Genomic DNA, 17,969 nt, shown 5'->3' with positions numbered 1-17,969 from the left:
CATATAGTAAGACTAGTGTATCTCATTTAAAATCATAAATGTGTAATGAAGTTAATATTTCCATTATTTGAACAATTTTGAGGGATTTTACCTCAAAATATCAAATGAATATGTAATATTAAAATAAGATAAAATTTAGATTGCATTTTTTTTGGAGCCATCTCAGCTCATCCTGGGGGAAGGGCTGGCATGGCATATGGTACCAGGGATTGAATCCCAGTCCCTGGGCTTGCCTAAGTTTGCTTAAGCAGGTGCTTGAGTCCACTGAGCTATCTCATTAGCCCCTTAAACTTGGGTTGCTTCATATCCAAGTGAACCATCTTATATATGAAACATAAAATTCAACAAACAAAAACTAAAACTTTACTTTTACATTTCATTAGAATAGTTCCTATATAAAATACCATATCAAATGGAATTTAATTATCTTAACTATTGAGATATTTGTGGCTGATATGATGTTGCCAAATAAAGCTTTCAATGGAGATTCTTAGGAAAAGTGATACTAATAAATAGCAAAAAAAAAAATACTGATCTCATATCTTAAGAAAGTTCATCTTCTATGTGTTTTCCCCACATAATTATAGAATTAGAAGCTTCTGACATGTGAAGAATTAGAAAAATAGGAACATATTAATGTGAACAAGTAAATGAAAACCAGCTTACAACATTTCAAAGGAAATTAAAGTAGACAACTGGAAAAAGGAGCAGTGACTGAACAAAATAAAAACACTGAGAAATGTCAAAGCCCATTGAAAGCAAATAAGGACTTGATTCAGTATTTCTCATCTGTACTTTAGGAAGGGAAATAGTGAAAATATTCTTTAAGAGGGCAAAGGAAAATGTTTTTAGGTGGCTTAGGAGTTATTTAGCATCTTTGTTATTTAGTGGGGCAGCCTTTAGAAGGAGGGTAGCCCTGAGTTGGGTAAACTTTTGGGTCTAAGTTTTCAGAAAAAATAAAACAGGAGAAGGAAGGGAAGAGGTGGTTCACAATGCCTACGATTGACACCTCATAGAAGCTCTCTAAAAAGTTCACCTGAAAATTGCATTAATCACAGGCAAGGGCCAGAGAGATAGCTCAGCAGCATAAGCCTGGCAAACACAGGGTCCTGAGGTCAATCCTTGGCCCCAAAAGAAGTCACAAGCAGTCCTAAGAACACACAGGTAAAAAGCTGGTTTGGATCATAGGGTTAAAGACTCTAAGGTTGGTCTGTCCGCACCACATGAAGAGAGAGGAATGACATCATTCAAACCATGTAGTACTAATGTTACATCTGCAGCCCTGGGGAAAAAGCCAGCACAGCCACAGCAGCATTGGTGTTGAGCTTCTCATCCCTCCAGACTTCTCACTTTGATGAAAAAGACATACCCTGTGTGACAAGAGTAGGATTGCCTTTATTTGTAGAGACACATAAGCCATACAGATACAGAATCAAAGTAAACATATTGTGAAAATTAGCCTGTCAGCAGATGTGTGGAAATGCTGGGCTACTTGGAAATACCTCTAGGGGATAAAGTGATGGTGACGAGAATGCAAGTCATGCCACACAATATTTTTTCTGGGCTCCCTTCCCAGAGAGCAGCATCCTGGATAGAATCATTCCATAAACCCACTTCCAGTGTCTTCATATATTAGGGCCTTTATTACAAGGACACATATACAAGAAGACTCCAGGCCTTAGGGAGTACAGGGGCTACCTGTTCTAGGAGAATTCCTACAAAGAGTTGATTTCGTTCTCTTGTCCAGATAGCAAAATGATTAAAAGGTCATGGCTTATAAAAGTTTTGAAATGCTAAGGGAAAAGTAGAATTTCATAACTGAGCTGCTTTTAGTTCTATTGAGTAGAAAGTTGATAGTCAGGCATCACTCCCATTGATTATTCAACCCTCGCCTCTTTAAGATCTCTTGCTTGAGTTATATCACAAGTCTGAGAAGTACTAGAGGGCCCTTGTGGGAGGGGATCAGAAACAAATCTGTTCAAGGCCACACTCCCAATTAGCCTTTTGTTAGCCAATCATTTTTGCTCCAGTCAGCTCTGATGGGAGACGGGGAGTCGACTAACATGCTGCATGTAACCTGTGACTTCCCAGCACTGGTTGGATGGTCAGGAAAGTGTCATTAGGAGGACCATGAGTGTGGCAAGCAGCACAATTAAAATACTTACATAGATTTGATAAGTTAGAAAATATACAAATATTTCTCATAATTTTTAGTACTCATATCCAAATGAACCATCTTATATATGAACCATAAAATTCAACAAACAAAAACTAAAACTACACTTCTATATTTTGTTCCTATATAAAGCAACATATCAAAGGGAATTTAATTATCTTAACTATTGGGATATTTATGGGTGATACCATGTTGATTATGGTTGAAATGTTTCATAATTAAATCTAAATAAAATATGATTTGAGTTAGCTAGAGAATGAAACATCTGAATTCTTCAGAATATTTTAATATTAAGAACAGTAACTTCAAAGATCTGTAGTCACTGATTACATTTTCTAGCAAGATGCATTATCAAAATATGTGGAAGACAAGTATATAAGTACAGCTACATAATTGTAGCATCATCAGCATGCTAAACATTTTATCTTACTTGTAATCTTCACAACAACCATGCAAGGGTTGGGAAGAAAGTAAGCAGAGAAGTTAAAGCTCAAGATTACACAACTAGCCAGGCTCGGTGGTGCATGCTTATAATTCCAGCACTGAGGAGGGAAGATCATAAATTCAAGATCATCCTGGGATACATAACACATTCAATCTGGATTGTATAATGAAACTCTGCCTTAAAAATTATTTTTTCACAATTATTAGGCACTTTTAGAACTAGAGTTTAAACCTAGGTCTAAGGTTATAAGAGAGTTACACAAAACAAGACAAATCAGGACAGGAGAGTAGGTTCTCATGCAGGGAGTTGTGTTATTTTGTTGTCTGAGACAGGGTCTTACGATATGGCTCAGGCTGGGGGTGAGCTTGTAGAGATCCTTCTGCCTCAGCCTGTGCAGTCCTTGGATTGCAGGCCTGTGGGACCAGCACAGCTGCAAAGTGAGTGCTTGGTTCTTTGTTACAAGCTACTGTCAGATCTGATCAATGCATTTTAGAATTGTTTTGATCTGGATTTTTCCGTCTGATGTAACAGTTTAATCAAAATTAGGATCTGAGTGCACTCAGTCCACATCACAAAAGATGGAGAATTGGTTTCCCCTTCTGAAGGAAGATTGCATTAAAAATATTTTTTCCTTATTGTTGAAGTTCCATGCAGCAAAATTCCACAGCAAAATAGTCCTGAGGTGTTTTTTTAGACATATGTTGGCTACTAGTAACATAAAATGAAATACTGCCGGGGAGATAGCTCAATAGAATAAGCACTTGTCTGGCAAGCACAGGGTCCTGAGTTCAATCCCTGGTACTGAAAAAAATGAAAGAAAGAAAAAGAAAAAAGAAATATAGATGGGCAACTGAACGTAATTTCAGCATTAAAGAAGCTAGTTTCAGTAGAAGGCTAGCTTCATGTAGCAAACATAGTTGCAAGAAGTAAGGTACAAGTTAAACTTTTCTAAGTCAGAGCAATCTATTTTGTCACTAAAATTTGCTTTTAGAGACAACTTTGAGTTTCATCTTTTAAGAAACTGAAGAACTTGCTTTACTTGGTTCTTAATGTTTTGTTTTTCTAATTTTATTTATTTATTTATTTATTTATTTATTTATTTATTTTGTACAGTGTCTCACTATGCAGCTCAGACTTGTAGTGATCCTTCTGTCTCAGCCTCCCCAGTGCTGGGATTACAGGCATGCTCCACCACACCCAGACTTGGTGGCTGGCTCAGCACCAGGCCAGCAAGGCATGCAGTACCAGGGATTGAACCCAGGTCCTTGCACTTGCCAGGAAGGCCCTTAGACCTCTGAGCTATCTCTATAGCTCAGTCCTTAATGTTAATTGTTAAAATTCTCCAGACCTCATAATCTGCAATTGTTTGTTATGACCCATAACCTTTTCTTGTAACACGTGTTTTGTGGGATGTGTCACTATGGCTTCTATCTAGATGTCCACTGAGTTTCTTCATTTCCCAGAGATAAATCAAAGTGCTGAGATTTGCTATAAAAGCTTTTCATTATTGATTTCCAGTATCCCTTTCCTACCATTATTTATTTGCAATATATGTAAAATCATGGGATTTTCTGTCTCCTCTTATCCATATGTCACAATTCATCGCACAGATATACACAGCTGCACTAATGTCCATTTACAAACTCATGCTCATTAACTAGAATTCATTTACACAAACCTAACTCCACATTCACACTATGTATACATTCACACCCATGCAATCATGTCTTTCCACATACATTTCACAGTCACACCCAGCTACATGGACATAAGCACTCACATTTATACACATATAATACCCATAAAATCACTTGTATTGACACACCACATCCATTCAGACCCCCACACCCTCACCCCCCTTCCCTCATGCCTATCTTTGTACATATTCATCCATGGTCTGTCCATACATCTGTGCATTTATACAACATACTCACACCTCCATTTACCCAAACTTCTGAATTTGTTTTGCAAATACTCATCCATTCACACCTAATCACATCTATCCATTCATTTACACATTTCCTCATATGCTCACATATACACACACAAACACACACACTCCCTCTGAAGCTTCTGCCTCAAAACAATCACACACACACACACACACACACACACACACACACACACACACACACTTCATGTGTATACATATCCCACTTGACAAACTAGGTCCTACTATTTTTAAGCATGTCATGTTTAAAGTTTTTATATCTTTGTATATGCTGCAGTGTTGACTAGCATATTTTCTTCCTCCTTCTCTAATTTCATATGTAAAAACTTCAATAACTTTTTAACATATGTGAGTCTATAGTAGATTTAGTTATAATAACCAAACTGTAATCATTCTAAATTTACTTCAGTGGGAAAAACAAGCATATGTACATATATACCCTGAAGTACTGTTTAGCGATTAAAAGCAGTGAATTGTTGATGCACACAACATTTGAATGACTCTCCACAGAATCATACTACTGAAAAAAGTCAATCTCAATAGATTATATACTATGTAAGTCCCTTTATGTAACATTTTAAAATTATAAAATTCTAGAAATGACATATTTAGTAGTTTTCAGGAGTAAGGGATGAGGACTTGAGGAACGTAGCACACAGGATCTGTGTGGTGGAGCTGTTATGTTCCTTGACTCTCATGGTAGACATTTATAGAAGTGTAAAATTGTATAGCGCTCACACGCACAGAATACAATTGGATACTGCAACTTAGATTGGTGGATTATGTCAATGTTACTATCTTGATTTATTACACCATAATCTTGCAAAATGTTACCATTGTAGAAAACTAGGCAAATATACAAGAATCTTTGCATTATTAATTGCATTTGAATATATAATTATCTCAATAAAATTATGATTGAATGCATTATGATATAACTGTAAAGTCTAAAACATTAATGTTAGTTCTTAGTATCTTTACTGTAAGGCATATTTTTAAAAAACCATCATATAATAAAGTGAAACAGGATAAATACACACAGGAACATGAAAACTTCCACCAGTGGACTCAGACAGTCAGGTCTGTGCATACAGAGGGAAACCTGGCCAACAAAATATGACATGTCTGAAACTGAAATCTAGGAGCACAATGACAAACACAAATTGATGTCTCCTTAAGGCTTAGAGCAAAAGACTCTGATATGTCTCTCTGAGGAAACTATAGGCAAAAAGTAACTGTCTCATCTTCAGGGCAGCTACACCACGTTAAGGCCAGTAATTTGCCTTGTGTGACCACTCCTACCTATGGAGAAAATCTAAGTCAGATTCATTTATGAGCAAAACAATCTTTCCACTCTATTAAAGTAAAATATATTTTTCTGAGCACCACAAGCAACACCTCCATTATTCTTAAGCTCTTTCATTGTGCTGTAATGCTCTGAATTTCATGCTTGCTTCATTCATGTTTACATAGTCCATACACATGTAATATGAGCTGCATAAATAATAATGACATGAAGAGCACAGAGAGGGATCACACAGGGTGCATGTGGCACAGCAAGTTGGAGGACCTGTCTGATGCCAGGACTTCATGTAGGAAAGTACTCTACAGATGCAAATGCATTTTCAGTTTAGAATCAAAATCAAAAGGGACTCCACCCAACAGGAGGCTTAAACACCCAGTTTCAATTGTTAGAGAAGGTCATTTGTAGTCCTGAGAACACTCGGGAAGAAGGAAAAGAACACTTCTGTACACAGTAATCTAGTAATCTATGAGGAAGAAATGTAATCAGCTGGCCAAAAGCCAGGGTATTGAGTTCAAGTTACTGAAGGAAACAGTTAAAGATTCTCTATGCTATAAATGTGCAGGTGAAAGGAAAGAATATACAGTACTCAACAGGGAAAGAAGAAAACCAACTCAAATTGTGAATCAGGAGGGACTGCTATCCACATAGAGCAGAATGCAAAATCTAAAAGAATTCTTTCCTCAACTGCTGGTTGAATGTTCTCACCAGAGCAAGGGAATCATAGTGAACCTTTGCCTTCTTGTTACTATACAGTGGATTGGGCTATACTTCTCCTACTGGAGACCTGACTCTGGGGCATCTTAGCAAGGCCCACAAGATGGAGTTTCCCATGGTAATTTTCTAAAGAGACTACAGCTAAGTTTCTGTGCTCTCATTGTTAAAATTCTGGGGTATGGTAAAGAAAAAAAAATAAGACTGAACAATTTTTTTGCTGTATTTACAAGGCTGATTTCTTTCTCTTGAGATGATTCGGTTTTCTCTTTTGGTAATTTACTACTGTAGCAAATTACCATAAAATTAATGGCTTAAAACAACACATTCATTATCTTATAGTTCTGTAAGTCAACCCAACATGGGACTCATTCAGCAAAACTGAGGTGCCAGCAAAGCTGCATCCCTTTTGAAAATTCTAACAGATAATCTGTTTCCTGGCTCTCCCAGCTTTGAGAGAGAACCCACACTTCTTGGCTTGCACTGTAGATTCTTTGCCCCATCTGTAAAGTCAGTCACACATAGTTCAGCCCCTCCTGTGTTCTGGCTTCTCCTGTTGCTGCTTCTTTCTCAGAAGCTTGGGAAAAGGTTGTCCACATGTGAAGAAAGCATGCTGCTAGACTGACCATGTCATCTAATCCCCACTGTTTTTCTTTCTCCAGCATAAAAAGAGTTAATATGCAAACCATGAACCTCTGTGGTAAGCCAGTTACCATTGCCTTTATCTTTCCAGCTAAATGGAAAAACCAAAGCAAATTAGCAGTAAGGTCAACCACAGGATACTTTATTCTTCATTCTCTTCCTAATGGCTCTTCCAGCCATTTGTCATTGCTTTGGGCTATAGCCCACTCACAGTGGACACAGAGAGTGGGAACAATTGAATAAAGTAACACAACACAAAAGGTAGAAAAAGTCTTTTGGGAATACAAGTGTGGTAGGAAAAATCAGTATCCACAGCACTGATGTGTAATTGGATTCTTCCAGTCAAATGTCCTAGTCTTTGTAATCTTAAATGGGATTTGCAGTATACACAGAATTGTTCTTTAAGGTTACTATAAGAAAACAGGAGTGGCAGCAGCTACTTTCTCTGACTTCTGTGCTGCTTCATAGTAATTGGGTATGGAATGAAATGAGGCTTTTTAAAACTTTAAATTTTAAACCACAAAATATTTAAACTATAGACTATGGAAGTCACCATATTTCACATTTTTCTTGGGCTCCTGGGACACAGAATGAGTAAGTTCCTCCTGGACAGGAGGAGAAGCACTCCAGTGGTTTTCCCCAGCAGGGGTACCCTGTGCAGTCTTTCTTGCACAAGGCAGAGATGGAATGCTAAGAATTCTGAGTCATAAATGAACCTGAACCTTAGCCTGTAAAAAAGGATTGTGCATAAGATCCAGTGATGTTCAATGGACTGACAGTAGCTTTTTGATGAATTGTATACATAGGATGAGAAATAGAGGAAAAACAGCAACAAAAAGCCCCTGTTGAGAAGTAGAGTTTCTAGTGGGCACAGATCACCACGTCTCTGGAGTCAGCAGGGAAGTCACAGAGACTTACCCAGAATACAGAGGTATGTTCATTTACACACAGCAGAAAGCCAGCCCTCCGTATGAGCCCTGCTCTACTCTTTACTTCCTATCCAGTGATTTTCCTCAGATAAAGCTTTCGATAAAAGGAACATCATTAACAAAGGCTCTTGGCATCTGTCACAAATAGTAATCATGGTCAGTTGGAGTCAGCCTTGCTATAGGAGGCACTGACTTCCTGGAGGTGGACAGAATTAAGGAACAACTTTGAGACACTTGCAGGGCAACTAAGGGTAGAGGTGAGTCCCATTTTTCTTGTGCCAGTCTATCCTGGCCAGGCACTCCCTGCAAGAGCTGTGCTCTCCATGGTGTTTTCCTGAGCCTGAACACACTTGTCCAGTGACCGCCCTGGGGTGCCACCACCCTGCGATTGGAAGCCTACACTGGAGCTTACATGCAGCAACAGGAAATCAAGGAAATGCAGACAGTGGGGACTCTGTGCAAGTGTATTTCATAATGGTCTAGTAACCACATCTCTTGCAATTTTAAATTTTAATACTGAATCTTAAATATCAGAACTTCCCCATTTTTTCATTATAGTACATCAGTGCTAATGTTATATTCAGCAGCTCTCACTGTAGGTTAAGATGGAATTGCCATACTATTCTTAGACTTTTTTTTTTTTTTTTTTTTGGTGGAACTGGGCATTGAACTCAGGCTCTTGTGTTTGCCAGGGAAGAACTTATTCTACTGAGCCATCTCCCCAACCCCTATTCTTAGACATCTTCAGCTCAAAATAATTTACAAGTACCTTCTGACAAAAGGGTCAGCTTGACAGAAAGAAAAAAATGTGTCAAATTCTTGAACTCCCATAAGGAAACATGATTCTCTAAGTAAGTACTTCACTACCAAACCTTGAAAATTTAAAAACTTTTTATTGTTAATAGTTTATTTATAATTCTTCTAATTGATTTTACACTAATTTTAGAAACAGAAATATTCCTTATCTGGGACATCACTGAGTGGTAAAACAAATCCACTAGCTAAAATACAATAACTGCCCTTATTATATCAACTGATACATAACTACAGGAAGGTCCTCAAAATATGAAGATGACCTGCAGAACACCTTTTTATGTTCTCCTTTGTCTTCGTCTACAGCCTCTCATACAAATGTTCTAAGCACTGGCTGCATTTTCTTCTCTTTGCAATTATGTGCCTCATCACCTATCATGCTTCAGCAATTTTGATCATTCCTGAAGTCACTGATTCCTTCTTTTTTCTTAGATTTTTCCCTCCCTCCTTGCATTACAGCCTTAATCTACTTTCACTAGGAAGATTCTTTTCTAAATTTTTACTAATACATATGTTGTGATTTTTTATATCCTCCAAAACAAATAAGATAGTCTTTTGTTGAAATTATTTTCAAATATTTAATTATGAAGAAAAATATGTGAAAGGAATGGTTTCAAAGTAAGGGGCACAAATGGCCACAAATTCAAATGCTCTGATGATCAAACATGAACTATAATGAAGCAGAATGGTGAGAAACTTTGGAGACTGGCCTTTTTATTTATTTGTTTTCCTTTTGAGTTCTTATACTAAGGAAACAATACAATATTTACACATGTGGGTCTGGTTTATTTCACTTTTGAGTATATCTTGAAGTTGCATCCCCTTATATATGAAGCCTTCGAGTTTATCATTCTTTATAGCTGAGTAATACTCCATTGCATAAAAATACCATATCTTTTTCATCCATTCCTCAGATGACAGACATTTTGGTTTTTTCCAAGATTTGGCTATCACAGGTTGTGCTGTTATAAACTTAGGTGCACATACATCACTATGATATGATGTTTTCAGTTCTTTTGGGAAAATTCCAAGAAAAAGGATAGCTGGATTGAATGGGATTTCCAGTCCTAGCTTTTTGAGGAGTATCCACATGGATTTCCATAATGGTTGCACCAGTCTACATCCCCACCAGCAGTGGAGAAAGGTTCCTTTTTCCCCACAGCCTCTCCAACATTTGTTGTTGGTTGATATCTTTATGATAGCCATTCTTTCTGGGGTAAGATGGTATCTCAGTATTGTTTTAATTTGTGTTTCATGAATGGCTAATGATGTGGGGCATTTTATCATGTATTTATTTGTTACTTATAGTTCTTCCTCTGAGAAGTGTGTGTTCATCTCGATATCTCTATTTTTAGTTTCATTTCCACCAATAGTGTAGATTCCTTTTTTTCTCCATCTTCACCAACATACACACACACACACACACACATATATAGTGTGTATATGTGTGCACTCATATGCGTGTTCTTAATAATAGTCCTTCTAGTGAGGATATGATGGAATTTCAATGTGGTTTTGATTTGCATTTCATTAATGGCTAACAAGAATATCAATCAACAAATGGGACCACATCAAATTCATGTTTGACACTAATAGATCATTAGTAGCAATTCTTTTGAGACAAGCCTATTCAGTTCATTTGACCAATTATTATTATTATTATTATTATTATTATTATTATTTTAATTTTTTGGTATCAGGGGTCAAACTCAGAACCTTGCACTTGCCAGGTAGGCACTTGTGCTACTGAGCTATCTCCCCAGCCCCTTTGACCACTTATTAATAGAGTATATTTTTTTTTGGTGTTAATTGGTTAAGTTCTTTATATATTGTGGATATTCTCTATTGGAAGATTAGCTAACGTGTTTTTTTCTTCCATTTTGTTGGTTATCTCTTCAGTTTGTTGACTGTTGCTTTTGTTGGTTGTAAGACTTTAATTTGACGTAGCCTCTGTTGATTTTCAGTATTATTTTCTGTGTTACTGGAGTCCTATTCAGGGAAGTCTTTGCTGGTGCCTGTAGGTTCAAAGTGTTTATTCTGGTTTTTTTCTCTGGCAGTTTCAAAATTTCTAGTCTTATATCAAGATCCTTGATTCATTTTTATTTGATTTGATTCCAGGGTAAGAGACAGGAATCTAGTTTCAATCTTTTGCATGTAGAAAGCCAGTTTTTCCAGTACCAGTTCTTAAGGAAGTTGTATTTTTTCCAATATGGTTTTGCTGTCAAACATCCGGTGGCTATAGGTGCACAGCTTTGTTGTTGTGTCTTCTGCTCTGTTTCATGGGTCTACACGTCTGTTTTTCTAAGCACAGCTTCAGCTTACACTGGATGTTGCCGTAGGGTAATATAGGCTCTATCTGGCTAGGTCTTCCATTTTTTTCAAAGTAAACCACAAATCCATATATTATATGACCTGTCTCAGTTTTAAAATAAGGGCAACTAATCCAAACATTTTTCTAACTCTTTTCAGACCGTAACGGGCCATCTTTTTACCTTGGGTAAAGAAAAAAATGTGGTATGTAAATTCCTTTAACACTTGTTACTCAACAGCCTGATTCCAGTGACTCCTCTATTTCTTTTTCTTTTTTCCCTATTCTTTGAAGTCCTATACATTATAGGCTTTCTATGTGATTACACTGCTGGTTTCCATATCCAGTTGTCTACCATTCAAAATGTCAACATAACAATTACATGCTCATACCTGTGTGGCATTCATGACTCTTGGGTACTCTGTGATTTGGATACTCAAAATAGAGTGAAAAGTACAGGCTTGATCTAACAATAGCTTTCATAGGGTAGTATTATGACCCTCCATGACAGAAAGTGTCCTTGCAAAAGGCTTACTTAGAAGTGGGTTTTGTTGTTGTTGTTTCCATAGATTTTTCTAGCACCATGACTATTACGTCCACATTTGATAGCTAGATTGAATAAAACAACTTTTCTGGTTTGAAATGTTTTTAGTGTGAAGGAGAGAAAAAGAAAGGGAAATTTTTGTTAGCTATTTAAAATTAGTCTGGGGATGCCAATATTCCCTCAAAGCCAAGCCTCAGGCTAAATGGCTTTTCTGAAAGTTTCTATTTTTACCTTTCAAACACTGTTCCCACTTGTTCTCATACAAGTTTTCTCAGCACCATTTGTTAAAAAGACTGTCTTTTCTCCATTGTAAGATTTTGCTGTCAAAAAATCAGATGCCTATAGTTGCACAGGCCTATTCCACTGTCTCCATGTCTATTTTTGTTCTCACATGGCCTTTTGTCCACACACATCAGTTATGCTGAGGCCTCCAGGCACCAGTGGCTCTGGTACCACCCAGAAATGAGTGCAGACAACCAGCCAGTGTGAACCTGACCCCTCCTCAAGCCCTGTGGGATGCTGTTGGACTGTGAGCAGGATTGTGGTATTTTGTCTTCCTCTGTAGCAGCAGTGACTTGTGGTTGAGTAATCAGCAAAGAGTTTCGTATAAAATTAGGGAAAATAGAAGTATGCTTAAAATGGCAGGTTTTCCCTATGATTTAGTTCGGTAAGTGGCAAATGGAAGAGCAATATTTTCCAGCTCTGAAAGTATGGAGATGGTGTAAACCGTACAAAAATACGTTTTTGATAGTCTGAGTGAGTTGTGAACATGAAGGTAAGCACTTTCTTATTTTCTAAGATACTATGAGAAAATTCCTTGTCATTTATATTTATTGCAATAGTAAAACAAGACACAACTTGACTATCACACATGTTTAAGACTTAGACTCTGAATCTGATTATATCTATCAGGAGACAGAATCTATGCCAATTATTTAAATGGCAAGAATTTAATAGAAGGTGATATTAATTAGAAATGAAGTTGCTATCTAAGTAACTAATAGGATTTAAAAAATACTGCATAGAGGTGACAGCTCCCATCTGCTAGGACTGAAGGATTAAAGAAAAGGGGCTTAAATTATTAAAACTCAGAAGAGGTACAGGTGGAGTTGAAAACCAGAGCTTAAGGCTAGATCTGGAAAAGCTCTGATAGATTGGGGATGATGTCTGGTAGGGGTAGGCTGTGAATCTGCTTTGAAGAGTGTTGGAGAAATGGCAACAACAAAGAACAACTGCTGTAGGGACAAAGAGGGTACCTAGAGCTATGCTAGGTACACCCCAAGGAGGCAGGAAGTCTTTGAGCAGAAGTGAGTCCCTTGTCCCCTCACCTGGCACTCTGCCTCCGGGGATAGTGCTGGCAGATCCAGGGGCTGTGCAGAGTTGCACTGCAGCATCAAGCATGGAGCATAGAAAACAGTTGGGGTCTCTTCACACAGAGTGAGTGACTGATGCAATGGTGGCTCACCTAGTACTTTATAAAGCTCAAGGGAGAAAAAGCTTTTATTTTCTTAAAGAAAAATATCATTACATATATTTTTTCTGTATTTTAGGGAAGGGTCTACAGGTGTTCAGGGTCTCACTACTAGATTGATCTGCCTGCTTACAGCCTCCCAAGAGCTGGGATTACAGGTGCATGCCACCACGCCCAGTCTCAATTGCAGTCTCAGCATGGCAGGCCCAGGGATCGAATCTTGGGCCCCTGCATCTGCTTGCAGGTGCTTTAATCCACTGATCTATTTGGTCCTCTCTTCATTGCAAATATTTTGAAAAATATCTCTAGGAAGAGAAGTATTGTAAAGCAATTCCTTAAGAACCACTGGCTCAATAATTATAGTTTCAAGTATTTTATTTCTCATTTTCAGGTAAAAGTATATATTTTAAGATATATTTAAGATAGTTGAGCTGGGGAGATAGCTTGGGGGTCTAAGCACCTGCCTGGTAAGTGCAAGGACCCAGATTCAATCCCCAGTACTGCATGCTGTGCCGGCCCTGTGCTGAGCTGGCAACTGAGACTGGGTGTAGTGGAGCACATCTGTAATTTCAGTGCTGGGGAGGCGGAGGCAGGAGCATCACTACAAGTCTGAGTTTAGCAAGACTCTGTACCAAATGAATAAATAAAAGATTTTTTTTTTTTTTCGGAACCGGGGATTGAACTCAGACCCTTGTGCTTGCCAGGGAAGCACTTATTCTACTGAGCCATCTCCCCTGCCCCAATAAAAGATTAAAAAAAAAAAAGATAGTTTTGCTCCTGAACATATATGGTGCCAATGTTTTTTATTAATTTTATTGAGAAAGAAGTAGCAATGAGACAATTTCAAAACAGGTTAATAGGACAGTTACAATAATTAATACATTGCATATTGTTGTCTTCCTACCAGTTATTCATGGTACAAGATGCAGACATGATATCATGTCTAAAAACTATAAGTACAAATCTTTCTTCTCATTGAACCAAGAGAAAGTAGCTGTATATCTATGCTAACTATTTTGCATATACAGATAAATATTTTTTTCACTACAAAATGGTCTATCATATTTTTTTTTACTTTTACCATTTTATTGATTTTTTCCCTATTCACATCTAAAACAACAGCAGAAGAAACCAGTGTTCAGTCTCACTCTGGGTTGACTGCCCCAGGACGGCCGGAAGAGCACGCTAATGTACTCCTCTGCACAGTGCCTGAATGCACCACGGAGCAGGTCAGGTTCCCACCACCTTGCGGCTCAGACAAGCCTTGCTCCAAGCTCGGGGCCTCCTGCTCTCACCTGTACCTTTGGGCTAGGTCAAGGAAAGGTGGAGAGGGAAAGAGGAGCACAGCGGGCTCTGCCTTGGCCTCCCCTTGCCCCCCAGCCGGCCGGCCAGGGTTCCCTGACATCTGGTCCCCACCACCTCTCTCCCTCCTCCCTCTTGCTGTAAGACCCGCTGCTGTCACTGTCACATAACAGGGATCCAGTCCACCAGGGGTAGGTGGTACGGGCCCCACCCTTTCCTGAGCTACAAGAGGAAGCAGCAGCTTGGCAACGTTCCCTCCGCCACACCTGTGATAGGGAGGCACCGTAAGAAGGTGGTGCAGGCGTTTTCCTTGCTGAGGCTTCTGAGGGTACATAAGCCAGGCACTCCAGCGTCTGGGCACAGTGGCTTTACTTCCCCCTTTTGAACTTCCCCACCACCCCTGTCTTTGCCTTCTTCTTCGCGGACCCCTTGGGCTCTAGTTCCTTGTGTTTGGCTGAAGAAGGTGAGCCAGTCACCTTGAATTTGTCCAGGTGGCCCTGCATGCTGCCCTGGCTGCTCTTGTTCAGCTGCCGGACAGCGTAGCAGATCCGCTCCTCAGAGAACTGTTTCTCACTGCACAGGAACTTGACCAGCTCCTCCTCATCGGGCTCACTCCACTTCAGTTCCAGACTCGGGGTCCAGCTCCTCTGGCTCCAGGAAGAGCTGCTGAGTCTCCCTGTGCAGCCAGTGCTCCAGCATGGGGTGCTTGCTGGGGTCGAGCCACCGCACAATCTCCTCGATACCCTTGTGCTTCTAGATGAGGTCCACAGCGCACTTGGGCCCGATGCCCCAGATGCTCTATAGTAGTCACTGTCCAGAAGGATACACAGATTGACAAAACTACTCCTGGGTCAGGCCCAGCGCCTGCAGGATGTGACTGAGGTGGAACTCCTGGATGGACAGCTTCTTGGCCTCTCTGGCAGTCAGGAGTCGCGTGAACACAGGGCTGCCGAAGATGAGGCAGTCCATGTCCTCAGTGGCTGCAGCATTTACTTGTAGCTTTTGGATCTGATAAAGTCAGTCAAATCCCCTCAGGATTTATACTGGAAACGTGTACAGCACCTTGTAGATCTTTTGTCAGTGTCAGCCGTGTGGATGAGTCACGGCCATTGCTTGACCAATTTGCTCTCTGTGAAAGCCTGAGAGAATGTTTTCTCTCCATGTGACTCTCCTTAGGCACACTCTACATCGTCAGTCACTTTCCTCTGTGGCCTCATAATCTTCTTGATCAGAAAATTTGGGACACCACTGAGTTATAGGATGTTATAGTACAGGTCCTCTTATGTTGTGAGTCCTCACTCACCTAAATACAGTGCCAAATTTAAAAGAAAAGAAAAGAAAAAGTTAGTTCAACTCACAAATTCAAAGACCCAAGCCAAAAATGGGCATCTGGGACAAATACACACTTCCTAGATGAAGGAATACAAATGGTAAATAAATGTGAAAAAAAATGCTCAATCTCACAGACATTCAAGAGATGCAAATTAAAACAGTGAGATTCCACCACATTCCACAAAGAATCACTATCATCAAGAAATCAATCAAGAACAAATACTGGAAGGATTATGGTTAAAAAAAAAAAAAAGCCCTTCTCCATTCTTGGTGAGAGTGTAGACTGGTGCAACCACTGTGGAAATCAGTGTGGAGATTTCTCACAAAAGTAGGATTGGAGGTCCCATTCAATCCAGCTATTTCTCTGCTGGGTATCTTCTGAGAAGAATAAAAACATCATACCACAGTAACATATGAGGACCCAAGTATATAGCAGCACTATTTGTAATAGCTAAATCTTAGCAACAACCCAAACGCCCATCAATTGAAGAATGGATAAAAATTGTGGCCTTTTATATAATTGAGTACTACTCAGCCATAAAGAATAGTTTGACACTTTTATAGGTAAATGAATATAACTTGAGATCATACTCATAAGTGAAAAAAATCAGACACATATGTATAAACATTGTGTTGTCTCCCTAGTGCAAATAGCTCCTACAAATGACCACATACTAGCTCATAGAAAATGCTTAAGTAAATGTAAAGTTATTAAAATTATCCCATGCATATTATCATATAATATGGCAATGAAATTGGAAATCAATGGCAACAGAACTGACAAGAACTTCATAAACACATGGAAGTTAAATAGCACCTTTCTGAACAACCAATGGGTCAAAGATGTAGAATTTAAACCATTTCTATAATTAATTATAATAACAATACTATAGACTAGAGCTTATGAGACACAATAAAGCAGTCCTTAGAGGGAAATTTGCAGTGGTGAATACTCATGTCAGGAAATCAAAGCATGTACAAATAAACAACTTAATGGTGAACCTGAAACTACCAGAAAAAAAAGGCAAGCCAACCCATAAGATCACACAAGGGAGGAGATAATGAAGATCAGAGAAGAAATTAATGCATTGATTACTAAAAAATAATACAAAGAATCAATGAATTAAAGAATTGGTTCTTTGTAAGATCAAATCAAATCACAAACCCTTACCCAAACTTATCAAAGAAAGGAAAGCAAAATCTCACATCCGTACAGTTAAGAATGAGACGGGTAAAACCACAACAGACCCTGAAGAATTCCAGAAGATCCTCTATACCTACTTTGAAAACTTGTATTTTAATAAGATGGAAAATGCGGAAGAGATGGACAGGTTCTAGGATACATATGAATTATCAAAGTCAAACCAAGAAGATATAAAAATCCTAAATAAAACAATATCAATCAATGCATTTGAAGATGTAATTAAAAACATACCAACAAAGAAAAGCCTAAACCCTGATGAATTCACTGCTGAATCCTACAAGAAATTTAGAGAAGACCTTATACTGCTACTTCTCAAACTCTTTAATCAAATTGAAAATGAAGCAATACTCTCAAATTCAATACTTTTTATTCCTGGAAGCTTATATTACCCTGATACCAAAATTGGAGAAGCACTCAACTAAGAAATAGAATTATAGATCAATCTCCCAAATGAATATAGATGCAAAAATCCTCAATTAAATACTGGCAAACAGAATTCAGCAAATCATCAAAAAGATTATGTACTATGATTAAGTGGGATTCATCTGAGGGATTCAGGGATGGTTTAATATACATATATCAGTAAATGTAAAACACTGTAATAACAGAGGCAAAGACAAAATTATATAATTATCTAGTGGATGCAGAAAAAGGTTTTGACAAAGTCCTCATGTGAGAAGCTGAAAGAGTAAATAAGATCCCAAATGTACAATAGATATTGTAAAATGGGAAGAAGCTATTAAAAAGGAAAGAGAAACTGTGATACAGGAAGAAAGGAAGGAAGGAAGGAAGGAAGGAAGGAAGGAAGGAAGGAAGGAAGGAAGGAAGGAAGAAG

The 17,969-nt window shown here is 38.5% G+C and overlaps 1 protein-coding gene and 1 pseudogene across 1 annotated transcript in view; one reads left to right on the top strand and one right to left on the bottom strand.

The window, feature by feature from the left end:
* LOC101562441 (zinc finger protein 474) overlaps positions 1–17,969 on the top strand; it is a 59,578-nt gene that overhangs the window by 8,269 nt on the left and 33,340 nt on the right. The gene's annotated exons all lie outside the window — the stretch shown is intronic.
* Positions 14,967–17,969, bottom strand: part of LOC101586630 — an 8,151-nt pseudogene continuing 5,148 nt past the window's right edge.

The sequence above is a fragment of the Octodon degus genome, unplaced genomic scaffold, assembly GCF_000260255.1.
Source record: "Octodon degus isolate 3935 unplaced genomic scaffold, OctDeg1.0 scaffold00040, whole genome shotgun sequence".
In the NCBI taxonomy this organism is placed as follows: domain Eukaryota; kingdom Metazoa; phylum Chordata; class Mammalia; order Rodentia; family Octodontidae; genus Octodon; species Octodon degus.
This window is presented reverse-complemented; position numbering and strand designations above follow the sequence as displayed.